Raw genomic sequence first — 18,759 nt, 5'->3', positions numbered from 1 at the left:
CATCAGACCTTCCAATGAATATTCAGAACTGATTTCCTTTAGGATTGACTGCTTTGATCTCTTTGCAGTCTAAGGGAGTCTTCTCCAGTACTACATTTTGAAAGCATCAATTCTTTGGTGCTCAGCCTTCTTTATGGTACAACTCTCACATCCATACATGACTACTGGAAAAACCACAGCTCTGACTATATGGCCCTTTTTCAGCAAAAGAATGTCTCTGCTTTTTAATATGCTGTCCCGGTTTGTCATAGCTTTTCTTCCAAGGAGCAAGTGTCTTTTAATTTCATGGCTGCAGTCACTGTCCATAGTGATTTTGGACCCAAGAAAATAAAATCTGTCACTGTTTCCACTTTTTCCCCTTCTGTTTGCTATGAAGTGATCAGGCTGGATGCCATGATCTTGAAAGTGAAAGTGAAAGTCACTCACTTGTGTCCTATTCTTTAGGACCCCATGGACTATACAGTCCATGGAATTTGCCAGGCCAAAATATTGCAATGGGTAGCCTTTCCCTTCTCCAGGGGATCTTCCCAACCCAAGGATCAAATCTAGGTCTCCCACATTGCAGGCAGATTCTTTATCAGCTGAGCCACAAGGGAAGCCATGATCTTAGGTTTTTTTAAATATTGAGTTTCAAGCCAGCTTTTTTGCTCTCCTTTTTCATCTTCATCGAGATGATCTTTAGCTCCTCTTCACTTTCTGCCATTAGAATGGTATCGTCCATGTATCTAAGGTTGTTGATATTTCTCCTCTAGAGGCAACCATTTTTCTAAACTTTTTTTTAGTGTAGATTTGTTTTGCCAAGTCTGAAACTTCATGTAAAAGGAACTATACAGTTTGATTTCTCTTATTTGCAGCTTTTGTGAGGTTCACCCACATGGCTTCATATAGCCAAAGTTTGCCTCTTTTTATTATTGACTAGTAACCATTACCCATGGAGGAGGGCAAGCAACCCACTACAGTATTCTTGCCTGTAGGAGAATCCCATGGATAGAGGAGCCTGGTGGGCTAAAGTCCATAGGGTCGCAAAGAGTCGGACACGACTGAACGACTGAACTAAACTGAACTGAAGTATTACTTTGTAAAAATATACTAAAATTAGTTATCCATTCTCTTCTCGATTGACATCAGATTGTGGTATTGTGAATATTGTGGCTTTGATCATTCTTTTATACAACTTTGTGTGGATACATGTTTTCATCCTCTTAGACAGACGCCTGAAAGTGGAGCTGCTAGATTATAAGGTTGGTGTGAGCTTAGTTTTGTAGAAAAGTACCAATATTTACCAAATTAGTTGCATTATCTTTATAATCCCTCCAGGATTATGAGAGAATTCTAGGTGCTCCACATCCACACCAACATTTGATGTCAGAGTTTTAAATTTGAGCCATTCTACTTGGTATCAGATAAGGTATCTCTCTGTGGTTTTAACTCCTGATAACTAGTGATATTGAGCACATTTTCATGCACTTATTGGCAGTTCTGTATATTTCTTTGACGTTCCTTTTCCAATCTTTTGTCTGTTTTTTTTTTTTTTAAGTGGGTTGTCTTTTCAATGTTGTCATAGAAGTTTTTTAAAGAGTCTGCAAATAAGTCATTTGTCAGGTGTATGTCTTATGGATATTTTCCCTAGTTTATGATTTGTCTTTTTTTCTAAATAATGTTTTTGATGAGTTGATATTTTGGATTTTGATAAAGCCTAATATATTGATTTTTTCTCTTTTGTGATTATTGCTCTTTGTATACTAAGAAATCTCTACCTTCCCCTAGGTTGCAGAGATATAATCCTACATTTTATTCTAAAAATTTTATAGCTTTAGCTTTAATGTTTAGTTTTGTGAACCATCTTGAATTAATTTTTATGTGTGTTATTAGGTAGGGTTGAGGTACATTATTTTTCCATGTGAAAATGTAGCTCTTCCCCATACCATCTGTTGAAATATTTCTTTTCAACATTGAGTTGCTTTAGCGTGTTTGTGGGTCTGTTTCCAGACCCTCTGTTTGGTCTCACTGATCTCCATATCTGTCTTCACATATATATCAGACTGTCTTCACATATATATCATTTTTATTACTATAGCATTGTGGTAATTCTTGAAGTTTTATAAGACTGTTTTATAAGACTTCCATCTTAGTCTTTATCAAGATAATTTTATCTATTCTTGGTCAGTTGGATTTTCATTTAATTTTTAGACTTATTTTATCAGTTTCTATAAAAATTCTGCTGGTATTTTTAAATAGAATTTCATTGAATCTACAGATCAATTTTGGGAGAACTGATCATGATAGTAACTCTCTGAATCCTTAAACATGGTACATTGCTCCATTTGTTTAGGTAGGTCTTCTCTAATTTCTCTCAACACAGTTTTATGTTTCAGTGTAGAAAGTCTTGGTATTTCTTACTAAATTTATTCATAAGTATTTTTTCCAAAGTCATTGTAAATTGATTTAGTTTAATTGTACTTTCCAACTGTTTACTGCTAATATATACAAATACAAATGATTCTTTGTATATTAGCCTTGTAACTTCTTGCAATCTTGCTAAATGCATTTATTTGTTATAAAGTTCTTTGAATTTTCTGTTTTGACATTCATGTCATCTGCAAAAAAAGAAGCTTTTCCCTTTCAGCCTTTTCCTCTTATTTCACTGGCTAGGATCTATCCAGGTGTTCAGATTGAATATGCCTACCTTGGTCCTAATTTTAGGGGAAAACAGTTTAATATTATACCATAAAGTCTGATGATAGGTATAGGATTTTTTAATATAAATGTACCAGCACTGAGGTGCCTGGGTTGGGGTCATGGAGGGGTGAGGCTGTTTCAGTGTTGACTTTTCCAGTTGGTTCTCTATGCTGCCTGAGGCGCTAGAGCCAATTACCTACTGTGCAGGCATTGGAAAGCTCCAAGGCATCTCAGCTGGTCCACAGCCCCAGCGCCCTCTGGCTGTGCCATGGTCCAGCACACATGGTCCAAGTCACTACTCTCCTCTACAAGGCCTACCATGGAGGCCACTTAACCATCCGCCTTGCCCTGGGTGGCTGTACCAAATGGAGTTTTTACCACATTGTGGCTTCCCCCAACAAGTGTCCCAAGGATGACCATTTCATGGAGCAGCTGGGCTCCTATGATCCAATGTCCAATAGTTATGGAAAGAAACTCATTGCTTTCAACCTGGACCAGATCTGGCATTGTATTGGTTGTGGAGCCCACCTCTCTAAGCCTGTGGAAAAGCTTCTGGGTCTTTCTGGCTATTTCCCTCAGCATCTAATGGTGGTCACAAATGCTGAGAGGTTGTGACAGAAGCAGACATGAGAAGTCCTCTTAGCTGCTCAGAAAACAGATAAAGAGGCTACAGAAACAAGAGAATTGACTTCAGTGAACAGAGCAGTGGGAACAAGGTCAAAGTCCTGTTAAAATATTTGTGTGAAGTTCTTAATTTTATTATATTTAGAGGTCTATAAATAGAATTAAGTTAAAAAGTAATAATAATATTGTCTATTAATTTAATTTTTTAACAGTTATAGCACTACTCAAATTTTCTATTATTTAATATCAATTCTGAGGACTCCCCTGGTGGCTCAATGGCTAAGACTTCACACTCCCAATGCAGGGGGCCCGGGTTCCATTCCTGGTCAGGGAACTAGATCCCACATGCAACTAAAAGTTTGCATGCCACAACCAAGACCCTGTGCAGCCAAATAAATAAAAATAAATATTTTAAAAAATAAATCAATTTTAGTAATTTGGTTTTTGTTTTTTGGAATTTGTCCACTTTGTCTATATTTGCCAATTTATTTGCATAGTATAAGTTTATCAATAATATTATTCTTTTCATGAAACTAATTGTTGATTTTGTTGATCCTATCTCCCATCTATGTGTTTTGGTCTTTATTATAATCTTCCTTCTAATTTGTTTGTGTTTATTTTGCTAATTTTTTCTCCGCCTTTGAAATGGCTGCTTGGCTCATGAATTTTTGGTCCTTTTTATTTTCTCCTTATGCACTGAAAGCAATAAAACTCCCTCTAACTATTGCTTTTACTATATCCCACAAATTTTGATAGGAAATATTTTGATTCATTTAGTTCAGAATCTTTTATTATTTCTGTTTTGATTCTTCTTTCACTCTTGAGTTATTTATTTCATCTTATTTTTCATGGGGTTTCCCTGATAGCTCAGGTGATTTTTCCTATTGACTTTACTTACATTTTTGAACATTTAACTATGAAAATATAAAATATCTATAAATATATACAAAATAATATAATGAAGCCCCATGTACCCATCTTTTGTGACTATCTAGTCATGTCCAAATTTGTTTTTTCTTGGCTACTGCTACTTCAGCTTCCTGTATTATTTTGGAGCAAATCCTATGGTTATTTGTATGGGTTAAATTTTTTAACTATATGGGAATTTGCTAGTTATCTGTCTGACTTGTTTCTTTAGAGAACATTGTTGAGTTCATCATTTGAAATTTCTTGTGATATTCTTTACATCCCAAAATGTAAGAAATATTTTGTTAATGTCCCATGCATACTAAAAACATTTTGTATTCTGCAGCTCTTGAAAGTGTAATTCTATATGTCAAATAGGTGAAGTTTGTCAAAAGTATATTCAAATTTTTAATGTCCCCACTCATATTTGACCTGATCATTAGGAAATAATTCTCTTTATCACTAGTAAATGCGTCTACCTCTCATATTAACAGAGCTACAGCAGTTTTCTGGTGATTATAATTTGCATAGTGTATTTCTTATCTTACCTTTAAAATTTCATCTTTTCTGTATCTTTACACGTAGGAAAGCTTTTATAAATAGTGTATTGTTGAATTTTGTATTCAGTCTGCCAATTTATTGCTTTTAACTGAAGCATCTGGTGTCTTTACATTTAATTTAATTAGTGACACATTTAGGTTTAAATCTACTCATCTCATCTTGTGCTTCTTTGCTTGTTTTACATCTGCTCCCCTCGCCCCCTGCCTTGTTTACTGCCTTCTTTTGGATTCTTTTTCAAATCGATTTTTCAAAATATATCAAGAATTCGACCCCTTCTCACCACCCCCACTGCTGCTGTCCCGCCCCGACCATCTCCTCCTTCCTCTGGATGAGGCGGTGGCCTCCTGACTCATCTCCCTGCTTCTGTCCTTCCTCCCACTCCCCGCCCTCCCCCGGCCATCTGCTCACTAAGCAGCAGCCAAAGTGAGCCTCTTAGCATGTCAGCTAGTTTCCCCTCCCTACAAAGCCTGCGTTGGCTCCTGTGTCGAGTGAGCGCTGTCCATGGTGCTTAGGGGACCGTCATGGCCTGTGTGTGCCTGTGGGCCTCAGTGCTGCCCACTGCCCTTGCTCCATGTGCTTGAGACACATGACCACCTGCAGGTCCTCTGACAGTACAGAGCCCCTCCCTCCTCTCCCAGGGCTGGACATTCTCACCCTGCCATGCACATGGCTTACCTCTTCCATGCCCTTGTTCCAGGATCACTTTTTCCGTGAGGTCTGCCCTGACCACCCCTCGCCCTCCACCTGCTCTTGACCCTGTCCTGTCCTCTCGTAGCAGTCAGCTCCCTCTGTCACCCTGTACAGTGTGCCAGTTATGGTGCCATGTGTTGTGTCTCTGCCTCTGTTAGAAAAGAAGCCCCTGGGGGGTTTCTGCCCTTTTGTTTAGGAACACATCAAGGCCCTGAAGCAGAGCCTGACCCAGGGTAGGCACTCAGAAGTTACTGGTGAAGAAATGTGGGAATTTCATTTTTTCTCTTGTAATTATTTGGAAGTTACATGCACTTATGTCTCTTATTTTAACGTTACCATGGAAATGACAGTGTGCATACTTAACTACTCAAAGCCTCAAGTTAACCAATGCTGTTACCTTCCTTCTGGGCTTTACAATGACCTGTGAACACTTTTAAGATACTGCATTTACTTTAAGTTTTATTTTTTGTGTGTTTTTTGTTTGGGGGTTGGGGGGTGTTTACTTTTTGATGAAGAGGCAGGATGAAAGTATGAAAATGCAGTTGTTTTGTGAGAAACTGGATCCAGTATTTGAAGTGTGTAACTGAGACATGGGCCTCGAATTTGCCTTTTGATAGAAATGAGGTGTTTGTCAGTTCATTGGCTTCACACATTCATGAGTATGATGAGGGCCTTCAGTGGCTTCCAAAGACAACTGGTTCCAGGTGAGTGGTATAAAAATACCTCTGATATTTGTAGATCCCACACTCACAAGTTTCCCTTTGAGAAGTCTGGGCTGCTCCTCAGGAATGAATGTTGTACAAGTCCCTGGTCTTTCTGAAGCCCCCATCCAGGGATGAGCACCCCTCCCAAGTGGTCCTAAGGCTCCATGGGGACCACTGCACTTAGCATCAGATCACAATGTGGCATTTGTAGAAGCCTGGCATGAGTGTGGGAGTGATTTCAGCGAGCCTGGGAGGTGTAAATGAAAGTTTAAAATCCTCATTGGAGGAAGAATTTGAATAGTGTTAAAGCCAGAACGGCTTCTTGGCTTTTCCGCCCCCCAGGCTGTCCGAGCACAAAGGCTAAAGGATGCCAGACCCTGACACCCACGCATCACGTCTGTGCCTCTCTGGACCACGGTCCAACTGTGGGGATCACATGCCGTAGGCAGGCAGCAGGCAGCAGTCAGCCTCTGCGTCCTGTCTCAGGAAGCACCGTCTTGCTGGGGTTATGCTTTCTGTTGGGCTGGATTTTAAAACTCACAATGAGCAGCACATTGCAAAGATATGCCACTGACAGTGCACGTGCACACCACGGTCAAGGACCTCAACAGTGGCCCAGCTCTGGCCCTTTCCTCCCAGGAAAGCGGCTGGTGTCCTCCTGGTGAGCAGATAATCCGCCTGCCTTGCCCAGGAAATTGGGCTCCCTGTGTTGCTCTATCAGGATGCCTCTAGGACCCTCTGAAGTTGTGGTGGACTGTTGGGGTGGTCCAGAGACCTAGAGCAACCCTGGTAAACCTTCCCCTCCTCTCTGATTAGGTTTGCATTCAACCACATTCCTCACTTCTCCACTTTACAGTAAGGATGCTGGTTATGAAGCTGGAAGATAATGGCTGGAGCAGTGGCCTCTCATACCATGGAATCCTCATCATTTGCCCCAAAGCCGCCCCCTCCTCCTCCTGCACCTGTTCTGTGGTACAGGGACTTGCCCACCTGCTCCTGAAGGCACAGCTTTTATTGGCTCTTCCTTAACCAATTATCAGCTCCTTGAAATTTTCCTTTCATGTGGCTTCTTGGGCAAATCATCACTTTCTGCAGAGATGCTCTCATTTATTTTTTATCACAAAAGTAATAGGAATTTTCCAGCCAGTGAAGCAATGAAAAGAATTTTTAAAATGTTATTGATGCCCCCCAATCTGTACTTCCCTTCGCTAATAAATATTGTGTACAAATTACGAGCTACACCTGTGCACCTATTTATAAATATAGAAGAGCCTTTTGCACTTGTTTCTACAAGCAGATGTCAGTGGTTCCATGCAATCCATATTACTGTGACGCTTCCTTCCCTCAGCAAACTGTGTGTTGTGAGTGTCCTTCCAGATCAACAAATCAAGTCTGATTTATCTTTTCTAAACATATGAATCCATCCAACTTATCCAGCTATTCTCTGTTGAGAAGCATTCTGATTTTCTCATTTTCTGCCACTTCAGAAGTCTTTATTAGGTGTCATTGAACACTTTCTAATATGCTACTAGTTTTTATTTCTATAAGATGTATTTCCCCAAATGGGATCACTGAGTCAACAAGCTCTTTATTTTGAACTTGAATTGCTATTTTCAGATGACTTTCCCTAAAGGGCTTAGAAATTTACATTCCTACGAAAAATGCAAAACCATAAAGAGTTCCCTCAATCCTTTTGTGTCTGGATGTCATTGCAAGCTTCTTCGCCAGTCTGTCTGAAAATGATATGGAGTTGGAAATTTGCATTGTTTTTTCATGATTACTGCTCAGAGTGAGCATCTTTTTTATGCATTCTTGGCTTTCTGGATTTTTTTCCTATAAATTGCCTCTTCGTGTCTTTTGCCTGAGTTTCTGCTGAGTCATTTGCCTTTATCTTAAGACTTCATTTAAAGGGATGTTAGCACTTTACTGAAATATGTGTTACAACTATTTTTGTGTTGTTTGTTTTGCCATATTTTGAAATATTATCCTGTTAAGTATTTTTTTATTATTTTCTTTATAATTACTGAGTATCTTGTGTTGTTTAAAAAGGTCTTCCTTATGTCAAAGTCATACAACTGTTTAATATTTGAATACATTTTCTTGTGGTATGTTTATAGTTACATGTCTTAAATTTATGTCTTTAATTTACCAGGAATTTACTTCTGTGTATGGGTGGGGTAGGGTGTAAGTTTGTTTTCTGCCAGATCCGCTTACTAAGTAAACTATTCTTTTCCCTGAGAGCTAAGGGCCAATTGGGTGTACACTGGTATCATAATGCATTGATTAGCACACCTTTATGGTAAAGCAAACCTCCCTATTATTCTGTTCTTCGGTTTTCTTGTCTGCTTTTAAAAATAGATGTAAAGCGCTTAGGAGAGTGCCTCATTTTTTTGTGGAAAATATTAAACCTCTATAAGTGTATACAGAACAGTAATATACTGAATCCCCATAGATTCAGCACCTGGTGTCTGTAATTATCAAGTTGTGTCCGGTCTTGATATTTTTCTATACCCTCACCCACTGCCACTTCAGCCATAAGTATAAAAAATGTTCACTGTGTTTATTCATGTTACTACTGTTCTTATCAGTTCACACTTTATACTTCAAGATAATTGTATTCAGTTCCCCCAAAATACGACATTGGAATTCTGGTTGACATTGTATTCCAATTTTGCATTTGTTTTGAAGCAGAGTTTTTATGATGTCATTGTCCCCTGGGAGGCATGATCAGTGTTTCCATGCTGTCCTGTCTCCATATCCCTGGCTTTCCATCCTCCTCTGGATGGCTGGGTCTGGAGGGCCTGTGGGTGTCTCTTCTTGAGTCCTCCTTGTCTTTCAGATGCTGAGCTTTGAGTTCTGAGTTCTTTTTCTAAGAGAACCCAGACAGCATCCATCTACAGTTGACTCCCAAGGTGACAGTTCCAGCTATGACTCTTAAATTATTCAGCAGACAGTGGTTGACCATTCAGCATGCCCTGGACAGACAGCAGTGAATCAAACAGATGTGACCTCTGCTCCCTGATGGGCCAACGTCACACTCAGAACAGTGAGCAAGAGGCTGCCCTGATCTGGTCAGTGCAGCCCAGGAAGGCTTCTTGGAGGAAGCAGTATTTAAGATGAATTCTGAAGAGCCAATAGGAATGAGCCAGGCAGTGGAGCAGAACATGAAAGCTGTGCAAGAGGAGGCAGAAGGTGGGAGGAATTTTGAGAAAAAGCAAGATCCTATTTTTTGGGACTGAGAATGAGTAGCCCATGTTGATTGAGTCTGGGGATGTGGGTGGGGGTCACAAAGAGCTGGAATGTGCTGGGCTCAGGAGAGGGAGTACCAGCAGGTATCGTCATCACCATCATCAAGATCCATCCACGCTGCCCTGTACTCTGTGCTGAACCCTTGGGATGTATCCTATTTCACCCTCAGCAGTCAAACGAGATAAGATATAAAGAAGACGTGCATGCTATGTCACTTCAGCCATGTCTGACTGTTTGCAGCCCTATGGACTGTGGCTTACCAGGCTTCTCAGTCCGTGGGATTCTCCAGGCAACTATATTGGAGTGGGTTGCCATGTCCTCCTCCAGTGGATCTTCCTGACCCAGTGACTGAACCCTCAAGAAGAAGGCAGGGCTCAGATAAATCACCACTTGGCCACGTTTACTCAGCCATCAGAATCCTGAGTCAAGATTGAAACTCGGATGCCAGAGCCTACCATGGCATGCTGAGACACCAAGCAAGTGACACTTATTGGTTTTGGCTGCTGAATGTAGAGGAGTTTAGTGATCCTGCTCATGGTCAAGGGGAGGATTCTGGGCTGCCATTTGGGTGAGATTTTTGCAACCACAGCAGAACACATAGACTGATACCCAAAGGAAAATACAACCAAGAAAATGGGATGTGACGCCAGAAACAAGTATTCTATGGGAAAAGGCACTGGAAGAAATACCTAGAAGTGGTGGAATGGAAGGCAAAATACAGCCATTGGACCACATATAGCTTTATTAGTACAGCATTTCCCCATAATATTTATGTAGTTACATGAGGCAGTAGGGAGATCATCTTTATAAAGTCAGCATGTCAACAGCATGCCTGTTGGATGTGCCACAGAACTTCCCAGAGTGATTTTCCAGGTATTGGGCACACACTGCAAGACTCACTTTTTGGCTCTTTTAGCCATATGTCATGAACAGCTTTCTACCGTGATCTGTGTGTTTTGGTTAGTTTACTAAGCTGAAGTTTCACCACTGAATTTATCCTCCCTTTGATCTAAGGGTGAAACTCAGCATAAGGCAAAGCAAGTTGAACTGGGACACAGGACAAGCTATCTCGCGACCCCTTGGGCCAGATTGGACCTCTCTCTCTGAGCCTCATTTCCTCGCAGTTATCTCTAGCCCAGAGTAAATATCAAGCCCACGGGCTTAGAGCCATCAGGAGCTTCTTGTAGTGTTTCTCTGTTTAAAAAATTCCATTGAATCCAGGTGTTTGGTGTGTCTGAGTGGTTGAGCAAAGAAAATGAATGTAAAAACATAGGGCCGTGGAGTGAGGGAGGGGCTGAGGTGATGCTTAGTCTGCTTTTTTCTTTTTTTTTATGTAGTTTTAATGTCGAAGAAGAAATTCCAGAAAGTTAGGAGAAGAGAACTTGGCCTGCCCTGGGCTCTCCTTCTTCTGCTCCCAAAAGGACTAGAGCATTTTTGAGAAGGGTTACTCTATGTGATGATATATTGATGTGTACTTTTTTATTGGGAATAATTTCCTATCTTAATCTTTTTAAATAGACTTTATTTTTAGGGCAGTCACAGCAAATTTAAGAGATTTTCTATATACCCGCATGCCCCCCACATGTATAGGGAACCCATATCAACATCCCCCCCACAGCAGTGTATTTGTTCCAATTCATGAACCTACACTGATACCTCACCCCCAAAACATACATAGTTCACATGAGGGTTCATTCTTGGCGGTGTCCATCTGGTGGTTTTGTAGACATATATGATGACATGTATAGCCCCTGACCTATACATGTGCATGTATAGTGTATTATAGTATCATACAGAATAGTTTCACTGCCCTAAAAATCCTCCACCTAAATGTTCCCCCTCTTTGTCCCTCCTTGCCTCCTAACCCCTGGAAACCACTGGTCTTTTCATTGTCTGGGTACTTTGTCTCTTCTAGAAAGTCACATAGTTGAAATTATACAAGATATAGACTTTTCAGATTGGCTTCTTTCACATAATAAGATACATTTAAGGTTCCTCCCTGTGTTTTTGTACTTTTATACCTCATTTCTTTTTCACACTTAATAATTTTCCCTTGTCTGGATGTACCACTGTTTGTTTATCCAGTCACCTCTGTAGAACATAGACATCTTGGTTGCTTCTAAGTTTGGGCAATTATGAATAAGCTACTATAAATATCTATATGCTTATCTTACTTCTTTAAAATGCAAAATCAAAATACATCTCCCAACTTCTGATTATGGAAAGCCTCTATAGGAATTTAAAGGGGAGAATCTTCCCTTTGAGAAGAATAAAAATGGACAGGATCCAACTGCATTTGGCTACAATATCAAATAGTAATGGTATTTAAATTGATAAATCACTTTCTGGGGCTTGAACCACAGCTTAGTCAAACTATGCCACAGATGTTTGATTCCAGTAGTCCTGTGCCACCCAATCACTGAAACCCTTAAAGAGATAACCTCACCATTTAGGAAGAAAAGGGGATCTTGGAGCCAGTCCTGATTCTGTTTTATATTTATATATTTTTAAAATTTTACCTTTGATGTCACCGTGACTTGACCAAGGAACTGCTATTTCTTCTCCAGTGCAGAAGGCCTCAGCTCGCACTGAGTTTGGACTGTCCATGTACCTTTCTGCCCTTTCTTTCATCACTGTCCTCCCCACAGACCCTCCGAATCTCACTCTGTGTGATGACGGCAACCCCTCGCGTGCAATCCCATGCAGGAGATGAGGATACAAAGTTTTAGAAAGCCTACGTGTCCTGCCCAGAGTCATGTAGATCAGAAATGACAGTGTTTGGATTTAACTCATGTCACCTCCTCCAAGCCCACTGTGCTGCCCCTTTGCAGAAAACACACTTGACCCCATGTCATCTCATGTGATTACTGCATTGTGAGCTTCAGGAAATAAAATCCCCCAGCACACAACTAAAGAATGGACTGAGTTAGCATTGGTAGGCTTGCTGGAAGGTAGACATTTCATAATCAGATACAGAGAGGCTGTTTGGAGCCTGGGAAATGGATAGATGAACTCTCTCAAGCAAAGCATTGACAGAAGTCTACAGCAGGATAATGAGAGAAGACACAGAACCAGCACTAAAAATGGAAGATGGGGACCTGAAGGGGAAAAGAAGAATAAAATACCATTATAGAGACAAGAATTTGAAGTACAAGAAATAATCTCTGTCAGTTAGACTGCTATAACAAAATACCACAAACAGGGGGACTTACACAGTAAAAATGTATTTCACACAGTCTGGATGCAGAAAGTCCGAGATTAGGGACCAGCATGGTTGGGTTCCGGTGAGGGCTCTCTTCCTGATTTGCTGGTGGTCACCTTCTTGCTGTGTCCTCATGAGGCAGGAAGAGATCATCTTCCTCATGTCTCTCCTTATAAGGACACTCATAGGTCATGAAGTTCATAATTGCCTTCTAAAGGCCCCACCTTCTAATATCATCATGATGCACATTAGGACGTCAACATGTGAATTTAGGGAGATACAAACATTCACTTCATGATCGGGATCGTCAGTATCATGGGAGAGTGAAGGGAAAATGTGAGACTCAATGGAAGAAATGAGGGTAGAAAACAAAGGGCGGAGGGCCTTGTGCACACGAAGAGGAAAGTGGTGGCGCAGATGTAGGCGACGAGGTCTAGAGATCAGATGATGGATAGGAGGCTGGAACTGGGACAGAGCTTTGGAGGAGGCCTTGCAGTCCAGGGAGGGAATGAGCTGTGCTGACAGCAGGGTGCTGTGATCCTGGGGGAGGCACAGGAGCCAGTTCCTGCCAGGAATGTGAGTGAGATGGGATTAAGGGTCCAGGAAGCAGGGGATTAAAGTCTGAAAGTAGAGAATGAAAATAAGACTCCATTTTAGCTGTATTATTTTTTTCTCCAGGCACCGTATGGAGTGCCCCTGAAGGTACACCAGGTGTCAGATCTGCTATGTTCTTTTAACTTAAAAAGAAAAAACATGGAAAGGCCACATTCAGCAAGCCTTGTCTTCAGCTCTTTGCTCTGAGCACTTGACGCCTTCCCTGCTACTCTAAATTCAAGCTTCTACAGTAACGAGACCAGTGGTTTCAAGTCTGCACATAGAAGAGCTGCTGTCAGCTAATGAAAATCTGTATTTATTTGCTTTAGATTTCTAAAGCCTTTCAGTGCTTTTATTTTTTATTTTTTAACGTTTTATCTTTAAATTTTTATTAGAGTATAGTTGATTTACAGTGTTATATAAGTTTCAGGTGCATAGCACAGTAATTCAAAATATATAATATAATACTGTATATATCATATTATATATACATGTTATATAATATAACAATAGATCATTTTCCCTTATAGGTTATTACAAAATATTGATTATAGTTCTCTGTCCCATGTTTTGGTTTTTCTCTGGTGCTTCTCAAATATGATTGTTGATGAAGGTTCCTGTTGATGTGGGACAACATTCTGTTTTCAGGTTTTGTGTTTTCTGTTTAATGTAACAAAGCTGCATCTACCTTTCCCTTCTCTTTTTCTTACTTCCTTTTTTTTTCTAGTTAAACTGTTAAAGTTTTTTAAAAAAATTATTACATTTTCTCCTACCTCTTTATTATGTTGACTTTTTCAAGGATCTCTTTTATATTAGGCACTATTGTTCAATTCAAGAGTGTAATTCAGGAGGCAGGGACAATATTTCTATTGATTTTTGAGAGTCCAAAGTAACGCAGGCATCGTCCAGGAATGAAGTGGACAGGTGTTAGCCAGGCTTTGGAAAACACCATTGCAGAAACAGTATTTCCCAAGCCTGATGTAGGATCGATTCCTGAGGGGTAAGGTGTAGACAGAGAAGAGAAAAGAGCCCATGACAGAGCCCTGGGCACTGAAGAGTTCGTAAGTTGAGAGAGGTAGAGCCAAAAAAAAAACACCACAAACCCGGTGTGTGCTAGGGATGATAAAGCATAGAGTCATCAGTAGAGAGAGGATGTTTGAAGCCATGGGGTGAATGGAAACACTTAGCACAACAATTGGTTAGACACAGTGACTAATAGCCCCCAGGTCTCAGGAGTCATCTGCAGGGTTTGTTTCCTGGGTCTGCCTGGAGCCTGCTCCATGTTATCCTCACTGAGGCTAATAGAGCTACTGCTATCTGGAAGGTCACCAGGGGTGATGGTGGGAGGAAAAGAAGGACCGACGATGAGATGCATCCACTGAGAATGACACCTGTCACTTCTCACATATCACTGACCAAAGCAGCTTGTAAGTTCACATGTCGCTTCCGGGGACCAGGGATGTGCTTCTGCTCAGCGTCCGGAAGCAGGGGAAGTGCAGAGATCAGTGAGAGGGTCACTGCCCGCTGCAGGGCAGTTCGGCTCACCAAAGATCTGGCTCAGTTTTCTTCCTGTGCAAATGCCCAGTGAAATGCTCCCCATGAGAAACAAAGTCACCTCAGCCTGAAGGTCAAGGATTCTATGTGATTCCAGTCATCGCCTTGTAAGAACCAGAGGCAGCTTCTCTGAGTCTGCAGACCCGAGGACTAGAGACAAGTTAGCTGACACCATACAGCTACATATGCACTACACACATACACACACTCAACCACACAGACACACACATAGTCACATGACCACACACACAACACACTGCCTGCACTCATAGAACCACACACACACGTAACTACTAACACAATCATACAGCCTCTCTCACACACACACAACATATCCACATACACTTGACCACAGAAAACATAAGAAACTGTACACACAACTACTAACACAAATACCCCTCACACCCACAACATATCCACAGATACAACCATACAACTACACCCACAACTGCATACACTCAATCACATAATATATACACAAAATCACACACACAGCCCCCCCCACAAGCATGCACACATGTAGAACCACACATACAGAACTACTAACACAAGCATACACTTGTCTTATATACACACAACATATCCACACATATTCAACCACACACAATCACAGTGACATGCACCACATACACACCACATACATAGCCCCCCACTGTCCCACACATACATAACCCCACACACAAACATGCACATGTATAGAACCACACACACAACTACTTACTCACAAACAAAACCACACACACACACACACTACTAACACAGTAATATACCTCATGCACACAACATATCCACATGTGCAACCACACAGCTGCACACACAACTACACGTACACACTAAACCATATACCCACACACAATCACACAACCATGCACTCCACACACAGCCCCCTGACAGTCCCACACATTGACAACCCCTATACACACAAACACAACCACATATACAGACACACATACATAACCACACAATTGCACACAGAACACACATATTCAACTTACTCTCAGTTCTTTGAAGCTCTCTCCTGCCCCACCATGGCTCCCACCACCTGCTCCTTGTGTCCTTAGGGCTGCATCAAAGACATCTTTAGTGTGTGATATTGAGGGAAGCATAATCTGAGTAAGTCACAAAGCTCTCAAGCCATATAAGAGAAATAGATTTTATTTCACTAAATTTTCAACTTCTTTGGGTGAAAGTCATCATTAAAAAGACAAACAACCAATCTTGGGAAATTTATTAAAAATTGAATATCCTTGATACACAGAGTACCTCAAATCAGTAGGAAAAATAAACAAGTTAATCAAAGAATATACAGAAGAGATTCATAGAAGAAATACAAATAGTCCATATACAAATGAAAAGTTCATCAATCCCATGAGTAATCAGGGAAGTGCAAATTAAGGGAGTAAAAAGCCAAAACAAAGTCTGAGGTACCACATTTTGTTCACCAGGTTGGCATATATTTAAAAGGCTGTATATATATATAAAGGCACTCAGTCTTGGCATGGGTGCAGGCGCCGGACCCTCACGTAGTTAATGAGTGGTGATACATAACTGAGTTGTGATTTGTGATGGGTGCTTTATCTATCTAAATATCTGTCTATCTAAATGTGACATCTAGTTGCATTTTGACCCAGAAATCCCACTTCCAGGAATGTTTCCATCAGCCGTTTCTGCCTTTGCAGGCAAATATAGCCAGAAGAAGGCCCCCATTTCACGACAGCCCATGACAAGTTCAGTGAATCCCAGTACATTCTCACAATAGAATCTGCACAGACAATGGGGCATGGATTATGTTTGGGCATGGGACATGGGATATGCCATGGCATATGAGAAACAAGTCACCCAAAAACACATAATAGGATATTAATTGTACCACTGAAAAGACTGAGGGAGTATATATATGCAAAGGAAAGGTCTGGAAGGATATAAGACTGGCATTTCTTTCTGCAAAGCTGATCACTTAGCCAGTCCCTACCCCACGATGTCATACCAGTGAGGGATGGAGTGTGGATCAGGTGATGGTCAGTGTGTCCTCAGTTACACCAGTGCCACCATCATAGGTAGGTTGTGCCGTGTGGGCCAAGCTGAGTGGGGAGACAGCCGGCCTGGCCTCCTGGCCCTCCCCAGGTGGCCCCTTCATTTCTGGCCCTGCTGCCTGGCCTCACCCAGCTGCTGTGTCAGGCTCCTTTGGCAGCATCTCCCTCCTACCTATCTGGGCCCCTCATCTTGCTCCTTTTCCCACCCATTCTTGCTCTCCTGCATCCTTTGTCTTCCATTTCCCCATCACCCTCCCAACCTCTACCCACAGACCTGCCTCCCTTGTTGGCTTCACTGTCCTGGTAAATGCTGAGGTACTTCTAGGGGGACCACTGACCAGCAACGTCTTCCCTGCCCTCTTCCCAACTGTGCCACTGTCAAGGGGCCCTGGGATTGGAGTCACAGTTTCCGGGACAGTCAGACAAGGTATACAGAACTTTCCTTTTTGACAACCAGTTGAGAGCCCCAGGTTCTGTAAGATAAGGGGTGGACAGGGTCATGTTGGGGTCCTTTTACCCGAGCATCCTGCAGCCGCAGCATGGCCCCCAGCAGCCCAGCATCAGCAGTGCTGTCAGCTCCTGACACCCTCTTAACTGATTTCCTCTGCAGTCAGGAGTGGACCTCAGCACAGGAGTTTTGCTTTTTGCCCTATATAATTGGTGATTTTATTTTTATACAATCATGTGCAATTTAACTGATTAAAAGATAATAATAACCATAAGGAATGACAAGGAAAAAGTTCTGAGAAGAATGTAATTCTCTATAACAAAGTTTAACTCTGGTGTCCTTGTGCTCCCTGGCTGGTGGCAGCTGAGCCAGCTCTGGTCACTCTTCCTGGGCCACAGCTTCCTCCTTGCAGGCCGTGCCACCCTCTCCCTGCCCATCAGTCTGTACCTCCACACCCTACTCCAGTTCCTCTCGGGGGTTCTGGGTGAACCACTTTCTCCCCTCACTGTCGATCTCAGAGGGACTGCAGGGTGTTTTGCAGCTCATGGCATGTCTGGGCTTAATGCCCAGAATCCATGCAAGGGACCAGGTTTTGCAACAGGCCAAGACTAGCCTCTGTGCTGGTGGAACTTTCCTTCCTCTACCATTTACACACCAGATCCCACTCTTCTCAGTTATCTATATTCACTCAGTCAGCTGGTCAACAGATATTTTTCTAAGCAGACTAGAAGTGAGGAATCAGATGACAAAGATGCAGGTCCTGACCTCAGGGAAGCTCAGGGTCAACACGGAGGCTGATGGCCAGAATATTTGCCTTCAACTCTGCACACCACAGCATGGGCGAGCTGTGTACAGCAGCTGTCACTGGGCTTTGTGGGTGGCTCTCTCGTGATTTCTCAATGGCCTCCGTTAATTTAAGAAAGAATTTTAATTATATAGGCAGAAAACAGAAACCAAGTAATGATCACATGGATAGAAAAATCATTATATTGTTTTGTGTTGGATAGAGTAATTAATGTCTTTCGCAAATGATGCTGGAGAAAATGAGTAAGGTTCTTTTAATCGATTTTCAACTTTTGTTCTTGAAAAAAGCTGTGAAAAGCTAATTAATGGTGGCAGAAGATTGTGAGGGAGGAGAGTATGAAAGGAATGCTGATGGAGCCGGAACCCTAGAGTGGAAGGAGTAGCCTGAGGCTGCTTACTTTACACAGGACAGAGTCAAAGCCCAAAGCCTCAAGGTTCTAACAGAACATGCACATGAAGCAATATCGCTTTTGGCTTTGCCAGAACTTAATGACATTGTTCTAGCACTTTGTCCCTCTGTTGTAAGGCCATGTCATTCTGTACTGTCATATTGTTCCCTGATTATCTCAAGAGAATACACAGGCACACATACATACATGTGAGCATACACATACAGCATACACACTGGTTATATAGAAACAAATAGCAACTTTATTGGATATAATGTTGATGGAACTAACTTACATAGCCTGGTCCTCCTATCTGTAAGTG

At 41.6% G+C, this 18,759-nt stretch overlaps 1 protein-coding gene and 1 pseudogene across 1 annotated transcript in view; both read left to right on the top strand.

Moving 5' to 3' along the window:
• OTUD7A (OTU deubiquitinase 7A) overlaps positions 1 to 18,759 on the top strand; it is a 336,026-nt gene that overhangs the window by 132,394 nt on the left and 184,873 nt on the right. The window lies entirely within an intron of this gene.
• Positions 2,962 to 3,320, top strand: LOC145528930 (small ribosomal subunit protein bS16m pseudogene; annotated as a pseudogene).

This window comes from Giraffa tippelskirchi, chromosome 12 (assembly GCF_054371585.1).
Source record: "Giraffa tippelskirchi isolate mGirTip1 chromosome 12, T2T-mGirTip1v1.2.pri, whole genome shotgun sequence".
Taxonomy (NCBI): Eukaryota; Metazoa; Chordata; class Mammalia; order Artiodactyla; family Giraffidae; genus Giraffa; species Giraffa tippelskirchi.
Note: the sequence above shows the minus strand (reverse complement) of the source record. Positions and strands in the feature narration are given on the sequence as shown.